The sequence below is a fragment of the Macaca thibetana genome, chromosome 16, assembly GCF_024542745.1.
Source record: "Macaca thibetana thibetana isolate TM-01 chromosome 16, ASM2454274v1, whole genome shotgun sequence".
In the NCBI taxonomy this organism is placed as follows: domain Eukaryota; kingdom Metazoa; phylum Chordata; class Mammalia; order Primates; family Cercopithecidae; genus Macaca; species Macaca thibetana.
In genome coordinates this window covers 39,237,251-39,258,863 of record NC_065593.1, presented here as the reverse complement: position 1 = coordinate 39,258,863, position 21,613 = coordinate 39,237,251, and the positions used below count along the sequence as shown (strand labels likewise).

General features: G+C 37.0%; 1 protein-coding gene across 1 annotated transcript in view; it reads left to right on the top strand.

Moving 5' to 3' along the window:
- The window catches only part of PCTP (phosphatidylcholine transfer protein), a 108,313-nt gene extending 89,370 nt beyond the window's left edge, over positions 1 to 18,943 (top strand). Inside the window, exon 7 of the mRNA XM_050764771.1 lies at positions 18,797 to 18,943. The gene's annotated coding sequence lies outside the window, so the exon portion shown is untranslated. The remainder of the gene's footprint in view (positions 1 to 18,796) is intronic.
- Positions 18,944 to 21,613: the final 2,670 nt, after the last annotated feature.

Here is a 21,613-nt window from a genome sequence, read left to right as displayed (position 1 = left end):
GTATATGTGTGTATGTGAAATTAAATTGAAGCACTGAAGGTCTCAAATATTGCAATATCCACAAGGTAACGACTCTGGGAACTTTCTGGCAATCATTACACTAATGTCAGTGACAGAGATGGAGCTCAGTAAGTTATAACTATTATTTTAAGAAGCAATTTTCCAGGGTCAGCAGTTTACCATGAGATCCTACTGACTTTCTCCCTAACCCACAGGAGACATATTTGAGAGAGGAAGCGATAAATGGCTTTTCAATTCCATTTACTTCTACAGCTTGTAAATGCTACATCCCCACTGTCTTCATATAAACTCCAACCGGCATAGACATCGTACTATAAATGTAATTTATCACCTTGTAACATGGCAGAATAGTTTGTCTTTGATCTCAGATGGACCAGCTAACAACTCTATCTGTGCAAGGCCATTCTGTGTCCAAATTAGAAAGCAGGTGGAATCTGTGCAATTATAGGACACACATCTGGACCTGGCTCTCCTCTCTATGCCTCCATTCCATTTGCCCAGGCTCTGGGTCCCCAGCACTGTGTCCTGTGCAAAGCTGACCTCCATTGCTACACTACTGCTTGTCCAAACCTTCCCGTCTTGATGCTCTTTTCAGTGCTTCTGATTTGCCAATCTATTGAACTAATACCTGTTAAGCCAATGCCATAGATTCATAGAAGCTTAGAGTTTTAACCCTTGAGGTCTAATGCAGGACCTTCATTTTACAGAGGAGAAATAGAAGGTCTGGAGAAAGGGAGGTAACCAGCCCAAATTCACAGAGCAGACAGGCAGAATTATTATCTAGGTTCTCCCTGACATTCCAGTATAGTCCCACCGACCTAGACTCTAATCCCTGCTCAGCCATTTACTGATATAGTTACGGAAAACTTGCTGAAACTCTCAAAGTCTCTGTCCTTGTCCTCTGTAAAATCCAGAAAACGGTAACTTCCACCTCACAGGGTTGTTATAAAGGTTAAATAACAATATATAGGCCGGGCACGGTGGCTTACGCCTATAATCCCAGAACTTTGGGGGGCCGAGGCGAGTGATCACCTCAGGTCAGGAGTTGGAGACCAGCCTGACCAACATGGTGAAACCCTGTCTCTACTAAATATAAAAAATTAGCTGGGCTTGGTGGCGCATACTGTAATCCCAGCTACTTGGGAGGCTGAGGCAGGAGAATCCCTTGAACCCGGGAGGCGGAGGCTGCAGTGAACCAATAATGCGCCATTGCACTCCAGCCTGGGCAACAAGAGCAAAACTCCATGTCAAAAAAAACAAAACAACAACAAAAAAAAACCCCATATATCACGGATTTAGCACAGCTTCTAACGTGCACTAAACACTTAATAAATGCTGAAGAAATTGACCCGTTTCATGCTAGGCCTTGAAGCAGGATCTTAGGGAAGATGCTTTAGAGCAGGTTTCCCTTTTAGCCTTCAGCTCAGCCAGTAGGTGTTTATTTTGACCACTTCCAGTAGTGCACTTTGCTCACAGGTCTTTTAAGATAAACGGAACGTCCCTAATAATTAATGTTTTGGTTATGTGCTCACTTGAGAAGAGATGCCACTTCAGCCTCTTCCCTCTCCGTGGTGCAGCCCGGCCCTAGCGTCTCTCCATCCGGGTTCCCCGCCGGCTCCCAGGACTGCGTCCCTGGCCTCTGCGACTCTGCGGAGGGTTTCCGCGGGATGCTCAAGGGGGCAGTGTGGTCCTGCCGAAGAGGGCCGCCTTGCCTCGAGGAACGCCTTGGCCATTTTCACAGGAAAATGTTTACCCTGGAAATTAAATTATATTTGGGATTTTGGGTTTCCCCTCCCCCACCCCGCCGTGGGAGGTTTCGGAAAGTTACTGTGGTGCCCAGCGCAGTCAGAGGCCTGTCAGCATTTCAGCTCCGCGCGGCGGGCCCTGCGGCCTCCTTCAGCACCTGGGACTCCCGGGACCCCGGGCGTGTGAGGGCCGCCACCCCCCGCCCCACCCCGCCACCGTGAGGCTCCTGGCTCCGCACCAGCCCAGCAACCCCCCCTCCCCCCGTTCTCCCATCTTTAGCCACTTTCGGATCAACAGCTTAGGATGAATTTCAAACTTAAGTTGGATGGTTTGAGAGGGTTGGGGTGTGTGTGTGTGTGTGTGTGTGTGTGTGTGTGTGTGTGGTGTGTGTGTTCCCAAATATTTCTGAGAAAGTGCTCTTGAAATGCGCCCTGTGTATTCATGGATTCATGCATATTCATAGTCTGTTCCTCTCTGTAGATTCAGGTTTTTCTTTTTTGCAAACGAGGCATTAAATGAATTCTAAGGTCTCCTGCAGCTCTGACATTCCGGAGTTCTAGATATATAAGAATAGAGAGGAATCTGTGAAAAAGCCCAGCCCTGAGGAACTCCTTCCTTTCTCTGTGGCTTTACACAATGAAACCATCACCCAATGCTCTTGATAACTTAAAGATGAAAATTTCCTGTTCTCCAGATATCCTGCTCAATTCACCTATCATTTACCACCAAATATAGATTCATTGCACTTTGTCCTGTGTCAGGGACAGGGGTGGCTTCTGCACATAAAGTGGAGAAGAAAACAGGTACAGTCCCTGCTCTCATGGGCCTTGAGGATTCGTGGGGATATAGATGCTACATCAATAATCACACATAGAGGGGGTGAAATTACAAATGGATGTGAGTGCTGTGCAGGAAAAGTAAAGGGTAAAATACAGTGTAAAGAGGATCTAATTTAGCATTAGGGATCAGTGAAAGGGGAAGTGATTTTCTAGCTAAGATATAAAGGACAGATGGAAGGTGGCCAAGCAGAGTGTCTGTGTGGCACATGATGTGTAAGAACCTAATTACTGCCATAGAATGGCTGTTTGAGAGTGATAAACCCCCTCTTTAGGCATCCAAGGAAGAAATTAAGTCACTCTAATTCTCAGAGAATGCTTATAGCGAAGTCCATGATATTTTTTGTAGGTAGTTTATATTGTCAAAGATTAAGAGCATCTCACAGTGAGAAGAAACCTCAGAGGTCACCTGACTCAAATCTGTTCTGATTTAGGAATCTCCTTCAAAATATGCTATACAATTATCAAGATTCTACTAGGAGTCTCAGCTACTCAAGAGTCATTTTTCCCACTCTTGACAAGTTATTTTCCTTCCATTGAGTTCTTAGATTCCTATTACTTAGATTTTCCTTGCTAGACTGTAAATTCCATAGGGCAGGAATTTTGTCTTCTTTGTTCAGTGGACATTATCTCAAGTGTCATGAACAGGGATTGTCATGTAGTAGCCTTTCAAAGCACATTTATTGGATGAATTCGTTGAGACTAAAATAGGCCTCCCTAAATTTTTGCTCATTGGCCTTAGTTCTGCTCTCTAGAACAACAAAGAACAAACCTAACATCTTATGTAAGGACAGTCTTATGGTCATTTAAAAATAGCTCTCGTTTTCTGGTTATTCTCTTCTCTCTGCTAAATATTTCCAAGTATGCAGTTTTGAAACTCTCAACATTTTGATCACTAATTGGGATTCAATTTGACATGACAAGTCACCTGATGTGTTTTGGCTCTGTGGCCCCACCCAAATTTCATCTTGCTTGTAATCCCCAGGTGTTGAGGGAGAGACTTGGTGAGAAGTGATTGGATCATGGGGTCGTTTCCCCTATACGTTGTTCTGCTGATAGTGAGTGAGTTCTCAGGGGAGATGACAGTTTTAAGTCTGGCATTTCCTCACTCTTTCTCTCTCTCTCCTGCTGCCATGTAAGACATGCCTTGCTTCCTCTTTGCCTTCCACCATGATTGTAAGTTTCCTGAGGCCTCCTTAGCCATACGGAACTGTGAGTCAATTAAACCTCCTTTCTGTATAAATTACCCAGTCTCAGGTAGCGTCTTCATAGCAGTTTGAAAACAGACTAATGCATCAACCAAATATGAATCTCCTTCCCTATATGATCACCTATCTATCATTTCTCTATTTTTGTTACATAAGTGTCTTTCTTTTACCCTTAACCTCTCCATACATTTTCCTATTTAATAAGGACTAAGCACAAAAATAAGTGAGTTTGGAGTTTCTGCTTCCAATTAGGACATTGAACATTGCAGAAGACTTTCACACTCACAGTAAACAAAACAAAACAAAATGCCAGAAATACAGCATATAACATATACTTACCTCTGTCAGTCAAGGTTCTCCAGAGAAATAGAGCCATTAAAGTGTATATGGAAAAAGAAAAAAGAGAGAGAGAGAAAATAAGGAATTAGCTCATACAGTTGTAAAGACTTCTGGGCCAATATTTGTGTTCAGTAAGCTGGAGACCTGGTAGAGCCAATGTGCACTTCTGGTATGAGTCTGAAGGCCTGAGAACCAGGAAAGCTGATCGTGTAAGTTCCAGTCTGAAAGCTGGCAGTCTAAAGACTCAAGAAGAGGTGATGTTTCAGTTTGAGTCCAAAGACTAATGTCTTGGCTCAAAGCAGTCAGGCAGGAAGACTTCCCTCTTGTTCAAGGGAGGGTCAGCCTTTTTGTTCTATTCAGGTCTTCACCTGTTGGATGATGTCTATCCATATTACAGAGGGCAATCTACTATTCAGTCTACCAATTCAAACGTTAATCTCATCTCCAAATAACCATATCCAGAATAATTTTTTTTTGGTTTGTTTTTTTGAGACAGAGCCTCACTCTGTCTCCCAGGCTGGAGTAGAGTGGTGAGATTTCAGCTCACTGCAACCTCTACCTCCCAGGTTTGAGCAATTCTCATGCTTCAGTCTCCCGAGTCACTGGGACTACAGGTGCATGCCACCACAGCCAGCTAATTTTTGCATTTTCTTAGTAGAGACAGGGTTTCGCCATGTTGGCCAGGCTGCTCCTGAACTCTTGACCTCAAGTGATCCACCCTCCTCAGCCTCCCCGAGTGCTGGGATTATAGGCGTGAGCCACTGTGCCCGGCCCAGAATAATGTTTGATCAACTATCTGGGCAACCTGTGGCCTAGTCAAGTTGACACATAAAATTAACCATCATATTACCTATCAGACTGTCAAAGAAAAATGTGTGTAAGGAAGCTTTAAATAATTAACTCACACTGAGGGATAGTACCTCATAGGTGAGCAGTAGCTAGTGGCATCTTCTGGGAGGAGGGTAATTGGTTGGGTTTGTGTACAGGCAGAGAGAGAAGAAAGTTTTACCCTTACTAGGTCCAGAGGAACCTGTGAAACTAATGGCAATCATGAGAGCAAATGGGACAGATTAGATTCAGAAAAACTCCTCATGCACTAATAGTTTGCTTGAATAATTATTCTTTCTAATACTTACCCCCTCCACAATTTTGCTGTGAACTGACAGTGAAGGCAGGACCAAAACCAAGAAAGAACTTATTCACTCTCAAACATTCTTCGGGTTTGGAAACTGGCCTTAACCCATTCAATCCAAAGGTGATAACTGTGGCCCGACCCCTTACTGGCTTCAGGATCAAACACTGATAATGAGACGCAAACCCAGAATCATCAGTGCCTACAGCCACAGAGCTGGAAGTTGGGAATTGTGCTAACCAGAAATGTATTTGACTTTCTAATGCTGGGGTCCAATCCCAAGTTAACTTATCTCGTAATAAAATGTAAATGATCACTCTCTCAATTTAGCTATCACACATAGAAAAGAATTCATACTTACTGGAATAAATCAAACAAAATAGTGGTATACTCAGTCTCCATTGTAATTCTATGCACAATTTAATACAGTAAAATATTATGAGATGTGAAGAAGCTAGAAAATAACATCTCTCATCAAAAAATAATTTAACAAAAACACAGATTAACTAGATGTTGCAACAAGCAGACAAGGAGTTACATATTATTATAATAACGTTTTAGGATGTATAGGAAAAGATGAAAAAGTAGATGAATAGGCAAAGATCTTAAGAGAAGTTTGGAAAGTATTAAAAAAAGAGCCAAAATAGAAATTCTGCAGCTGAAAAATACAGTAGCTAAAATAAATACATATTAGATGGCTGAAAAGGAAATCTCTAGCTCCAGATGGTTTTGCTGACAAATTCTACCAAACGTTTAAAAAATAGCACTAGGGTCGGGTGTGGTGGCTCACGCCTGTAATTCCAACACTTTGGGAGGCCGAGCTGGGTAGATCACCTGAGGTCAGGAGTTCGAAACCAGCCTGGCCAACATGGTGGAACCCCATCTCTACTAAAAATACAAAAAATAGCTGGGGATGGTGGCAGGCACCTGTAATCCCAGCTACTCAGGAAGCCGAGGCAAGAGAATCGCTTGAACCCAGGAGGTGGAGGTTGCAGTGAGCTCGGATCGTGCCATTGCACTCCAGCCTGGGCAACGAGAGCGAAACTCTTATCTCAAAATTAAATAAATAAATAGAAATTAAAAATAGCACTAATTCTACACAGTATCTTCCAAATATTAAAAGGAGAGGAAAGATTCAATTCATTTTATAAGCCAAACATTACCCTAACACTAAGACCAAACATAGACATAGATCAATGCCAAAAAAACAAAACTATAGACCAATATTTCTCATTATCAGAGATTCAAGAATTCAAAAAATTTTAGCAAATTGAATTCATCCATATAAAAGTATACCATAACCAAGAATAGTTTATTCCAGGAATACAAAGACTAGTTTTGTATTCAAAAAAATTATCAATATAATTTGACATATTACAGTGGATTTTGGTTTATATTAACTAAAGTTTATATTTATTAGTTTATACATAAACAGTTTAAACAAGAAAGACTTCATGATCAAGTCAAATCATGCAGAAAAACCATTCAAAATTGAATATAATGTGGCCTAAATTATACTCATTTTTATACCAATTTGTTCATAAAGTGTAACCTTTAGTATCTTTCATTGAGAAAGGCACCCACAAAAGCAAATGTACCTAGGGCTTATGAAAGTCACAAAGCAATCCTACTCTGGAATTACATAGATAATAATTAGTTGGTAATCTTAAACAAGTTATATCACTGTAATATATCAGTTTGCTTTCTCATCTATACAATAGGGGATAATTAATAGATTTTATTTCATAGGAGTATTGATTTTCGAAAGTTTATACAAGCACCTAAAAGCTTATTAAACTGCTTTTTGTGTAAGGAATAACAATAAATGGTAGCTGCTCTTAAAATGCATATATATGATATGCTATATACTTTGCTTAAACATTCTGTATTTTTAGTTTATCAGTTAAATTCGGTTAGGACATTTGTATTACAAGACATTACACATTTTTGGAGATTCTTTTTCAGTTTCACAAAGTTTGCGTAAGATTTAAAAACTGCAGTTATACTTTGCATGCTAATTCCCATCCTAGCATTTATGCAAAGATCTACAAAGATCCAACCAACTCCTGTGGGCTTTTTATGGGATGATGATTCTGTCACACACTTTCTATGGCACATAGGTCTCAGTTTTCTTCTCAGTAGGAGAAAATGACTTAGATTCACCCACTTTTACTTTATACTTAGTCCTCTGTTTATTTTTCTCCTCTATATGAAAAGCACTTAATGGTAGAAAAGCTTTTAAAGATAGAATTTGTTACCATTGGTCAGAGATTTTTTCTCCATATGAAATTCATTGACCCTATTGGATCAAACTGGTCTGATTAGCATCATGTTCTAATTTAGTAATTCTAAAACCCAGCTACAGAAGCAGAGGGTTGTTGCTTTTTAATATAAACCACTGTCTCTCACTCTGCTGATTCAGGTTTCTTAGAGAAATTATTTTAAAAGCTCTCAGGTGATTCTAATGATTGAATAGATTTGGAAACCAAAGTCTTCTCTACTATCCAAACGATCACTTATGTGAAAAAGCATTGTTATTTTATGAAAATGGACTAGGGCAAGGGGAAGGAGTTCTGGCCATTGATGCCAAAAAAGCTCTTAGATACTATTTTTTCTTAAAAGTCTGATTATGTGTAGAGTGATGAAAATTTGTTTAACATAGTCATCTTAGTCATTACTGAGGCATGAATGACTTTGAGAATCTTATCAGTGCTATACATAGACCCTTTCTCCGGGAAATTCAGAACTTTTCACAGACAGTTTCAGAGAGTAAAGATTTTTTAGAATATTTCTATAACAGAGCTTTCAGATGAGCTGAAATGGACTATGGAGGTTGTCTGTAAGGTGACCCACTCAAGTTCTCAGCTAGCACGTCGAATTGGATGATATCGGGCAATACTGGAGGCCGACCACACTGCAGAGTTTATTCTACTACATTCAGCTGTCTTCTCTTTTCTTTTCTTTTTAAAGGAGGATAATCCAATATATTATGTCCAAACTTTAGTTACTTGGCTCACAAATAATAATGGAAACCTCTCTTCTCAGAGAGTGACCGAAAATAAAATACAGGCTGTGGGAAAACTCTATACATCCTTGAGTCTCAGTTTTCTTCATAAGATGAAGGGACTTACTGGGTCAAAGCAATAGATAATAGATTTATTTATTTTTTTCTGGCTATGTTTTTAATTTCAAAATATTTTAACCATACTAAATGACATGATATAACAAACCCACATATATTTACCATCTGAATCAAAAAACCTTAATATTCTGCCATATTGGCTTCCAGTTTTTTAAAAGAGGTAAAATGGAACAACCACAATTGAAAATCACTGTATGTACTATCTTGATCTCATCTCCCTGCCTTCCAGAGGTAGCTACAATCCTGAAGCTGCTGTGTGTCATCACATTATTGTTTTTGACTTATATTACTTATATATCAAAAAATATAATACAGTATAATCCTACAAGTTTTGGAATCTGGGTTGAATCAAATTTTATCAGACTCGACATATTGTTTTGCAATTTATTTTTTCACTCAACTTTATATTTTTGAGATATTTCCTTTTTGACATTGGTAGCTCCAGTTGATACATTTTACGTGTTATATATTATTCTGTTGAAGTAATATATACTAAAATCTTGGAATAAGTGTGAAATTCAGGTGCAATGGAATTTATCTTTGAAGAATAAGACAAGAGTATGTCTTCTTGTCTCCAGTACCCTTTCAGCATAATTTCATTGAACATAACCCTCAAACAAAAGGGGGTGACAAAGAACTGGAAAAGTCTTGGTACTGTAATCACTCTCCTGGAATTTTATTCCAAATATAAGACCAGGAAACACTCCCATTGATATTTAAGCTGGGTCATACAACTTCACCAGATACTGCCAAACCGTAGATAGTGGGACCCAAGCATTGCAACATCTCATAACTAAAATCCTTATCTTACCTGGCTGAATGTTTGAACCTCATTTATTGTGTTTTAGAGAGATTTTACTGTATAATAATTAATTTATATGTTCTCCTATTGATGAATATTTTGGTCATTTCTAATCACTCATTCCTAGTGTATTTAATATCATTTTATGTTTTCTTCTATCCAGGTCTGAGTATTTCTCTAGAGAATTCATCTAGGAGTGACACTGTTGAATAAACAGCTCTGTAGATCTTCTCCTGCAAGTGATTGTACCAATTTATTCTCCAACCAGCCATTATGGGCTGAATATCTGTACCCTCCTCAAACTCATGTGTTGAAGCCTCAACCCCTAGTATGATAGTATCTGGAGGTGGGACCATTGGGAGGTAATTAGGTTTAGATTAGGTCACAAGGGTGGAGGCTTCATGATGGGATTAGTGTCCTTATAAGAAAAGGAAGTGAAATGAGAGCTCTCTCTGTCAGCGTGAACACAAAGAAGAGATCATGTGAGCACACGGAGAGATGGCAGCTGTGTGCAAGCCAGCAAGAGGGCCCTTACCAAGAACAGAATCTGTTGGCACCTTCGTCTTGGACTTCCCAGACTCCAGAACTGTGAGAAATAAATGTCTGTGGTTTAAGTCACCTAGTCTGCGGTATTTTGTTATAACAGCCTGGGCTGACTAAGACACTAGAATTTACGAAACTTCTCATTGATCCACCATTTCATTCAGCATTTACTGGCATTGTCAGATTGATGCAAATCTGATAAATATAAAAAAGTATCCCATTTTGGTATTAATTTACATTTCCCTGATAACTGGGGAGGTGTAATACGTTTTAATGTTTTGGTCCCTTCGATTACCACCTGCGAATTAACTGTTTACAGATTTATCACATTTTTAAAAGAATAATTGTCTTTTTATTATTGGTTATGTTCATATGTCATAGGTTTGTTTATAATATATTAACATATGAATTTATATTTTAAATATAACATATCTATATAAACATATGTATATAACACACATATAAGTTTGTATAACATATATGTTATTTATATAAAACATGTTACTTATATAACATATTTATAACATGTTATAAATATATTTATAGTTATGTTATATATTACACATATAATATTAACATATATTTATATCATTATATACAGCATATATTTATATGCTGTGTTATCTCTTATACATACATTAACATATGTTAATATTCAACATAACATATATTTAAATTAAAACATAAATTTATAACATATACATATTTTAACATATAAAACATGTATATATGTTGCATTATTATAACATATGTTATAAATATAGCATAACATTAACATATATTATATGTATTAATATTATCTTTCAGTTCGTGGCTTGTCTTTTAATTTCGCTTATGGTGGTTTTCTGTCCTATACAAGTATTTACTTTAAAAAACCTGTTGAAACATAAGCCATGTGCAGGAAATTGCACACAGCATAGGTGTACAGCATTAAGAACACACGTAAGTAGCCAGCACCCCAGAGGCCCCATCATGCTCCCCCTCAACAAACCTTCCCACAAAGTTGACCACTATCTGTCTACACTGTCAACACTACTTAGTTGTGTCTGTTTTCTGAACTTCAAATAAATCGAATAGTGCAAAATACATTATATTCCTCAATATCATGCTACTTAAAGGTTTCTGTGTTTTTTGTAAGGCCATAGTTTTTTCCTTCTCCTAATTCTATATTTTATTATTAGGATATACCATAGATTATTTTTTCTACTATTAATAGACTTTTTCTTCTCAGTTCTTGGCTAATATGAATAGTTTTCCTATGAACATTCCTATACATATTGGAGAACTTATGCAAACAGAACATTTTGGTTTGACGTATAGCTACAAGTGGAATTGCTGGTCCTAGAGTCTGCACAGTGCTACACAGTATTCCTAGCACTAGACATTATTTCAAAATTTTACACCAATCTCTACTTCTACCAGCAATGCATAAACGGTCCTATTGCTCCACAACAAGGCTGTCTTTTGATATTGACAATAATTTTAATTATAGTCATTCTTTATGTGGAATATAGGCTCTTGGTAGTTGTAATACATATTTTTCTGGTGACGAATGAAGCTGAATATATTTAAAAATTATGTTTATTGGAATTTGAATTTCCTCATCTTTTGTAAGGGCTGTTCAAGTCTTTGGTTTATCTGAGGGAAGGGTTGTCTGTATTTACCTTTTCTTTGTATATTCTGGACCCAAATATTTAACATATACATGTTATATATGTATATGTATATTACATATGGCGTTATGTGTAAAACATACATAGGTATGTATATATGTTATACATGTATGTATATGTATGAATATGTATATTCACCCAGAAATATATATGCACATATGTAAGTATATATACATAATATATGATATATATTTTTATATGTAGGAGTGAGGTGTATCACCTCACTCAGTGATCTGTCATTCAATCCCTAATGGCATTTTTTTCTTCACTGTATGACTTTTCTATGCTTTCTATATTTTATATTTACATATTCTGTATTTTCTATATATCTTGAATCATAAAATTACCTTTTAAAATTTGAGGCATTGCATAGTCATAGAAAGGCACACTTCAGTGCATAACTCAAAATTTCACACCTTGAACATGTCCAAGTAACCTGGCCCCAGATGAAGAAACAGGATATCACAAGTCCCAAGTCTTCCTTGCATTTCCTTCCAGTCACAGTTTTCCAGGTGGGGGTGGGAGGGTCACTAACCTGACTTCTAAATCCATGGAGTGGGTTTTCATATTTTTACATTTAATATGAATAATGTGATACTTTTTTCGGGGGGGAGTCTGGTTTAGTTTGTTTAATAATAGGTTTTGTTGCATCTTAGTCCTTTCAGGCTACTATAACAAAATGCCATAAACTCAATGGCTTATAAGAAACAGAAATTTACTGCTCACAGTTCTGGAGGCTGAGGAGTCCAATATCAGGGCACTGGCATATTCAGTGGCTGGTGAGGCTTCATTTCTGGTTCATAGATGACACCTTCTAGCTGTGTCCACATAAGGTGGAAGGGAGAACGTAGATCTCTGGGGCTTCTTTTATAAGGGCACTAATCCTATTTATGAGGGTAGAAGCTTCCTGTCTTAGTCACCTTTTTAAGTCCTCACTTCCTAATATTATCACCTCTGAGGTTAGGTTTACAACATATGACTTTTGCAGAGATGCAAATGTTTAGACCATAGCAGTTGCTTTTAGCAACTATTTTATTGTTAAATAGAATTCTCTTCTCTCAATATACCATAATGTATTAATCCTACTCTAGATGGATATTTTGATAGTTTTTATGTTGTAGCTATTACAAATAACACAGCTATGAATGAACAATCTTGCAGATTTTTTGAGAGCATATGTATGCATTTCTTAGGTGTAGAATTGCTGGTTTGTAGGATATGCATGTGTTCAGCATTAGTGGATACTTCCAAATAGTTTCTCCAGTCTTTCTTTTTTAAAGCCAATCTACACCCCCTCAGCTGTCTTTAGACATTTGGAGAAGCCAGCCAAGTCCAGAAACTAAAAAGCCCACCTACAGACTTTAAGGTGAAACAAATGGTTATGGCTTTGAACCATTGAGATTAAGGGTAGTTTGTTACACAATATTATTGTCTCAATATACACCTGATAGACTTGCATTTTTGGAATAAACTCTCATTTGGTTATATTATCCTTTTATATACCACTGAATTCTAATTGTTAATATTTAGACTAACGTTTTAAAATTTTTGCATCTACGTTCATTAGCCTGTTGTCCTTTAAATTGCCTTTTTTGTAATGTCCTTGTCAAATTTTAATACCAAGTTATGCTGACCTGATAACTTGAGATGAGACTATTCCCCCTCCCCAGTCCTAAACATTTCCTCCCCTAATTTCTGGAAGAGTGTGTGAGAAATTGGTGGTGCTTCTTCCTTAAATGTCAGGAAGAAATCACTGGGAAAGCCTTCTAGTCTGTGAGATTATTTAATAGAAAGAATTTAAATTACAGATCAATTTAATTAACATATATGAAATTATTAATATTTATTTCTTCTCATTTCAGTTTTGGGGATTTCTAGAAAGGTGTCAATTTCACTGAAATTCTGAAGTTTACCTATATAAAGTTGTTAATATCCTCTTATTATCTAGTAATATCTGCAACATCTATCTGTGGCGATGACCTCATTTTAATGTCTGATATTAAGGGGTTTTCCCCTTCTCTGTTTTTGATCAGCTTTTTTAGCTGAGTCCATTAACTTTATTAGCCTGTTTTGTTCTAAGAACCATTTTATTGTTTAATTTTTATATTAATAAATTTGTCTTCTATTTTATCAATTTGCTCACATTAAGATTTCTGGTTTTTTCCCTCACTTTCTTAGGGTGTTTTTTTTTCAACATTTTTAGATTGGATACTTTCATATTTTCTAATATATTCACTTTAAGCCTATAAATTTTATCATTTAATAGCTTTAGCTTTACTTCACATTGTCTAATAGCAGTACTTTCATCATTATTTAGCTCAAATTCTTTATATCATTTTTTGTTATTTCTCTTTTGATGTGGATTATTTGGAAGTATATTGACTATTTTTTTAAAGAGTAGACATTTTCTGGTGATCTGTTTGTTTTCAATTTGTTGGTACATTCTCCTGTGGTCAGAAAACAGGCTCTGAATGATGTATCTATCCTTGTTCTGTGTCCTGAGCAAAGAACAGGTTCAGGGTATAAAATTATCATGCCATCTTCAAATTGTGAGTTGAAGAGTCTTGTGGTTCTTTGAGTTACCCAAGAGTCAGAAAGAGAAAAATCAGGCTGAATTATATTCTCCCCCTGCCCTATTTCATTTTCTTTAGAGCACATCTACCTTATCTGTTTTACTTACTAGGTTTTGGTGTAAGAGTTTTTAAAAAAGAATTTCGCACCCCGACTCTACTAAAAATACAAAAATTAACCGGGCATGGTGGCATGCGCCTGTAGTCCCAGCTACTTGGGAGGCTAAGGCAGGAGAATCACTGGAACCAGGGAGGCAGAGGTTGTGGTGAGCTCAGATTACACCACTGCACTCCAGCTGGGTGACAGAGCAAGGCTCCGTCTCAAATAAAAAAGAAAAAAAAAAACAAAACAGAATTTCACTGCTGAAAGTGTTTATAAACCATTGTATTATTAGAATACCCTGCAGTAGTCTCATTATAAAGTTTCATTATTCTTTATATCCCGGCTGGGTTCAGAATGATCTAATCAGGTTAACATGGTATGCTGACCTCCATACACTTGATTCATTAAACTGATCCAGTTACATTATTATTATGTTAATGTACATGTATGATCTATGTGTGAATGACCAGATGGACCTCTGGTAAGTTTTATAAAAACCAGTATAGATAGTAATCAAGTAATCTAGTAAAAAATATCCAACCCATCCTAAAAATCAAAGATATGCATGTTAAAGCAGCAGTGTCATGTAATTTTCTTTCTTTATCAGAATGGCAAAGATTAAGTATTTTTATATACTTCTAGTGAGAATCTGTATTTAAAATTAGTTAGCTTTTTTTTTTTTTTTTTTGTCTAAAGAAGGAGCTGGACCAGAGTCAGGTGTCACAAACTCAAATGCCTACAGGAGCCAGGAAAGGGAAATCAGATTGACATTTCTCTTTCCCAGGCAAGCACTCAATTTTGAAAGCTTTCTATAGAGTTCTAGGAGTGTATCTAAAAATAATGAATAGAGCCAGTATGTATTTCAAGTATAAGATAACAATTAGATATACTCAGACATGAAGCATTTCAGCACCAAACACCCTTCTTATTCCAAATATACACATGCACTTGGTGACAAGTTCTGCTTTAAAAGCATAAAGCAAAAAAAAAAAAAAAAAAAAAAAAAAAAAAAATTAAATGAGAACTGAAGGAGCCATAGTAAAAAAGTATTAGTGGTGTGTGCTGAATCTTTTAAAATCTAAAACTAATATAAGCCAATTATGCAAATAATATTTATGGAACAGATTACTCATGTGACAAAATATAATAAAGATAATGATATAATAAAATTAGTTCAAAAATTTAAAAATGCAGTTAGAAGAGGTAGGAGAAGTCGTGAGATTTTTCTTTGATAGAGTCAATTGATAGGGTCAAAATAGAAATTTGCTAAAAAAAATCAAAGACGTAATGATTTCAACTGCTAAAGAGCCTTTCATCAGTCTTAGAGGGATATTTTTGGAAAACAAGAAATAAGGTCATTATGCTTTTCCCCCTTCTATGAAAATCAAGTTAAAATAAATGCTTTTATGCAAAATCACTGCATGATCTTTTTAAAATAAGTTTTTGAATCCGTTTACTATTCTATGCATATAAAGATGATATTTGATATGATAGTCCCCTAATAATAATGGATATTTCTTGGTGGAAGATTTAAGGTGACAAAGGTGTCTTCTTCTTTCTACTGTTCTCCATGTCTAAAATTATTTAAAAGGATCAGGCAATAATGTGACAAGAACTTTAACTCACTATTTTTTCTTCTGCAAATAAAAATAAAGCACATATCAAACAAACACATAAACAAAATTGTATGCTTCATTCCATATACTAATTGGGACCCAAATGATCATTGAGATGTCTGTAATTCTAAACCATATCAGGCTGGTTCTAACTAATGAGTGATAAGAAAACTCATGAGACAGCTGTCCTTGCCCCTCAGAGGACATCCCATCTCCTATCTACTCTGGCCTTGGGATTGGAGCTAGCCTCCCTTCTGCCTCTACCCAGTAGCTGCCTTTTTCTTCTGCCGTCTCTGTGTAAAGGTTCTTCCATGGTCTTATGTAAATTGGAATTTAAATCCTACAAACTACATTGTGAGACCAATGGATTGGAAGAGATCTTTCCTCCCTGCCTACTTCTCCCTTGAAGGGAACCGTATTTATTGCTTTAATTAGAGCACCAAGCTGTAGGAGTAAATGCAAGTCTTCAGGACTTCTCCTGACAGCTTCAAATTGGGGAGGCAACTTGGAAAACTTCTGTTGCAACAACGCCAGCTGGATAATTAGTACTATGTGGCTACCAGTTTAAAAAAGCTGGGAGGGGAGATGAGAATTAGTGTAAGCATCTTTAACACACTTTAACATTCTAAAATGGGTTTCCAAAAACGTTGCTGCTAAAATGTTTGCAAGATTTTTGTTAAATGTGACTTCATGTATTAATGTTCCTTTTGTGTGGAGGGAGGAGGAGGTGTTGACATTCATCTAACCTGCAGCAAGTGTCATTGGATTGCTGAGCTGGCTTTCTCTCTGTGTTGAAAGGAAAGAATAATTCCCTCCAATTATTCCTCCAGGGAGAATTAAATTTGCCAACTGATTAAGGCAAGAAAAGACAAAGTTTCTCAAGGAATTTTGGGAATTCAGCAGGGTCTGAATAAGTCATAAGTTATTAAGATAATAACCTGTAGTGTGTCCAGGGTGATTTCCAAAATTGCTGATGACTGCTGAGGTACAGCCCAGGCCAATCAGAATAGAAGCATGGCATTATGCTGTACAGGTGCATGATACTTCAATATTATCTCTGGTTGAATCTCCTTTTTGCATACAATGTACCTCTGCTTGTTTAGAAAGAAGGATAGAAGCTTTTTGTGGTCTCTCTAGAAGATGAAACTGTTTATAATCAGATTTAACTACTTTTTATAAATTTTGAACACGATCATCTTTGACTCACTTATTCATTCAACAACCACAACATTGAAGCCACTATGTGCTGAATAGTAAAGCTTCAAAGACAGACAGCAAAGACCACAATGCCTGCCTTTATAGGTTTATGTTTTAAAGCAGGGATCAGCAAACATTTTTTGTAAAGACCCAGATAACAAATATTTTCAGCTTTGCAGATATATGGTACCTGTCACAACTATTCAACTCTTCTGCTGTAACATAAAAGTGGCCATCGGCAATACATGAATAAATGAATGTTGGAGTGTTCCAATAACACTTTCTGGATACTAGATATTGAATTTCATATAATTTTTACATGTCATGAAATACCATCCCTCTTTTGAATTTTTCTTACCGTTTGAAAATGTTCATCTAACCTGCAGCAAGTGTCATTGGATTGCTGAGCTGGCTTTCTCTCTGTGTTGAAAGGAAAGAGTAATTCCCTCCAATTATTCCTCCAGGGAGAATTAAATTTGCCAACTGATTAAGGCAAGGAAAGACAAAGTTTCTCAAGGAATTTTGGGAATTCAGCCGATAGGCAATACTAAAACTTGTGGGTGTCTAGATTTGATCCATGGCCTGCAGGGTCCCTGATCTAGAGAGTTGACAGTGGAGAGGCTCAAGTCACTAGGGTCAATTGGCTGATGCTGAAAGTGAAGTGATAGAACACCATCTGGCATAGACGACTGCACGCCCATTGATGTGTGAATTGAAGAACCTCGGTACTAGAAGAAACCTCAGAGAGGCCTTGAATGACTTTAAAGGGTATTTGCTTCACTTTCAGGTCATTTTCAACCAACTGACCCAATCACCTTCAATGGCAGGACTTGGAAACTTCCCAAGGCAGCCCACTTTATTGTTGGAAAGAGACATTTTCATTAAATGTGTACTTTTATTTCCTACAAACATATGGATAAATAAGGACTCTGAATCCCAGTAAGACTTAGGACCCTTATTTTGCGATCTTTGGCAGGCCTCAGAGAATGAATGTAAATGACTTTTCCACAAGACATATATTACAGATGGTTATCCCATCACTTGTAAGTCTTTGGCTATATTATTTGCCAATTTTTGGTCACATAATTTGTTTTTTCCTATTGGAAGGCTGAAAAGGCATGGTTCTAGGTTTCCTATTCTTTCCGATTCCCTCAAGTATTCAATACTAGCTCATTTGTTTACAGAATGGAGAAAATGAAAAAGAAGCTTAAGGAAAAGAAAATTAGACTGCTTTTAAAGTGGTGATTCAAAACATAGTTGCATAAAAATAACAATATGAGCCAACGTGCCCAATTAAAATTAATCTGCTTATATGATAAGGTTTTTGGACCATGAGGCATAGCACTTTTGCCTTGAGAAAAAGTGCTAATCCCAAATGAGCCTTGTCTTCTTTGCAAAATGAATATTACCAAAGCTAGCAAGTCTCCTAACCTTTCCTGTAATTTCTTATCTTTATTAAAATACAGGGCAATTTGTTAAAGTCATTTTAATAACACAGGTTGTATTTAAATGGGCCAAAGTAGTGGGGCAAAAACGCATGCTGAGTTGTGTGTGTGGAGGGGGTGGTGTATGCATGTCTCTCTGTGTGTAATTGCGTTTATAACACTATATTTTAACTGCTAGACATTGTGTTGTATAATAAATATTGCAGATTTTGAAGTTAAACTGACTGTATCAAATAGCTCCATCACATAACATTTGGATAACTTTGGGCAAGCTAATTCTCAACTTATCTTTAAGTCTTAGTTTATTCATTTGTAAAATGAGAGTAATAATATACATTTTATAGCATCAAATGAAAAACGTTAGCAAACTGTTTAAGAGAAAGTTCTGGTATTTAAATATCATTCTCTTCTTCTTCCTTTCAGCCTCTACCAAATTGCTTCTAAGGCTAATAAATGACAAAGTGAGAGTAAGAGGGAAAAGAAAATGAGACGCTGGAAACCTAGTAGGAAAAAACTTCAAACTGGAGCTACAAATACATTATCCAAGAGATTCACTCTCTGGTTTCTTTATCCTTTCCCTAGAGTAATTAAAATATGATTGTAATATGATTAAATGTTTAGCTTAAAAAGAAAATCTCTTTCTCATCTGGAAGTTATTATAAGGAAGCAGGCTGGTGTGGTTCTCATTTAAAAATGTAAATGTTGGCCGGGCGCGGTGGCTCAAGCCTGTAATCCCAGCACTTTGGGAGGCCGAGACGGGCGGATCACGAGGTCAGGAGATCGAGACCATCCTGGCTAAAATGGTGAAACCCCGTCTCTACTAAAAATACAAAAAACTAGCCGGGCGAGGTGGTGGGCGCCTGTAGTCCCAGCTACTCGGGAGGCTGAGGCAGGAGAATGGCGTAAACCCGGGAGGCGGAGCTTGCAGTGAGCTGAGATCCGGCCACTGCACTCCAGCCTGGGCGACAAAGCGAGACTACGTCTCAAAAAAAAAAAAAAAAAAAAAAAAAAAAATAAAAATGTAAATGTTGGTTTGAGTGTGTGAGATTGTCTCAAAGTCTAACAAGAAATAATTTGGCTCTTCTAACTGGAAGGTTGAAAAGACGTGGTTGTAGGTTTCCTATTCTTTTTGATTCCTATTGTATTCCTGGAGGTTGGGTTAACTTTGGGCACCAAGATATTTGGATGCTGGCTAATAATTTTCCAGCAGTTTGCTCTGTACTTTCTGATTATGCACTGTATGAGAATCAATTTCGTTAGTCCTCACAACAAAGTGACAGACACTATTATACTCCCACTTTACAGATGAAGAAACTGAGTCAGTTGGGACTCAAATTAAGTTAGTGACAGAACCAGAATCCCAATCCTGGCTGGTTATGGTTTGCATTGCCCTTCCTGAGTTCCCCAGGGCATTTCTCCCCTCTTCCCTTTCCCTCATCCTTTCTTCCCATTTCAGTGGGAGAAAAAGTGGGCAGTGCTATAAACCTGATGAACAGGGGTCCTAAATCTATACACCTATAAGGCTCAGCAGATGACATGAATGAGTGCAGGCCTTAAAAGGAGATATAGACTGAATGTCATGTAAAGGGAACAGTCACCACTCAGCTCTAATTAATTTCTGAATAAAGGGAATTCAATTTGTTCAACATTTAGCAAACACTTAACCCACACCAGATAGTCTCCTTGGCATTGAGACTTCTGTGGTTAAGGAAATAAAACCCCTGTGTTATAGGTTTTATAGTGTCCCTCCCAATAAAAACTAAAAAACATGTCCACTCAGAACTTCAAAATGTGACTCTATCTGGAAATAGGATCTTTAAAGATGCAATGAAAGCAAGATTGTAGAAGAGATTACACTAGATCAAGGTGGGCCCTAAATCCAATGAAAGTGCCTATAAGAAACAGAGAAGAACACACAGACACTCCGGAAGAAGAGCACCTTGTGAAGATGGAGGAAGACGTTGGAGTGATGTCTCTGCAGGCCAAGGAACGTGAAGCATTACCGGTTACCACTAGAAACTAGGAGAGAGGTGTGGAGCAGATTCTCTGATTTCACCAGTTTTTCAGCTAATGTACTCATGCTGTTTCAGGATCCCACACTGTTTTTGTCATATCCCCTTAGTCTCCTCCACTATGTGACAATTCCCCAGTCTTTTCTTATCCGTTGCACCCTTGACACTTTTGGAGAGTCCTGGTCAGTTATTTTTTCGAATGTTGCACGATTTGGGGTTGGTCTGATGTTTTTTCATGATTAGATTCAGGTTATGCATTCCTGGGAAAGGTACCCAGCCCTTCTCATTGCATTGTATCAGAGGGACATGATGTTTACATGTATTACTGATAATGTTAAGCCTGATCACTTGGTTAAGTGCTATCTGTCAAGATTCTTCACTATAAATTTGCTATTACATATTTGTGGGAGTGAGACACTTTGAGACTATGCGAATACTCTATTTCTGCTTAAACTTTTGCCTACTAATTTTGGCATTCATTAATGGATCTAGGCAATACATTTTGAAACAGAAGACTTATGCATCAAGACTTTCTATATCAGATTTTTAAATGTACTATAAAGCTTCTGTGATTAAAGAGGTATAAAGAATAGACAAAGATTAATGAATAAGAAGAGAGAGACTGTTAAAAGATCCAGTGTATATGCAAATATGGACACAACAAACAGTAAGGAAACGATGAATTATTCAATAAATTGTGTGAGAATACTTGGCTATGTGGAATAAAATAAAGTTAGAGCTCTATTTTAAGTATGCACAACATAAGTTCTAAATATATAAATATGCAATTAAATCTACATGCTGGAAGAAACTATAGGAGAAAAATTATTTAATATTGGAAAGGGGAAATATTTGCTAAGCGTTACTCAGAAAAAAAAGCCTTTCAACATTGCTTGAAATATCAAAAACCAGAAACATATGTCAACCTATGGAAGCATGGTTAAATTAATTATAGCATATCCATACAGAGGGTTAACTACATAGCCATTAAAAAGGATGTGAATGTTCTGTAGGTTCTGAAATCATGTCTTAATTAAAGTAAAAGTAATGTCAAAAAGGGAAAGGATACACCAAAAACCCATAAAAAATGTCCAATTTCTTTAGTGATCATGGAAACTAAAAATGAACAATGAGAATACAATATACTGTAAGTTCAAATCCCTTTGCTAACATATTCTGCCCCTGTTATTTTTATCTCATGGAAATAATAAAAATACAATGAAATCTA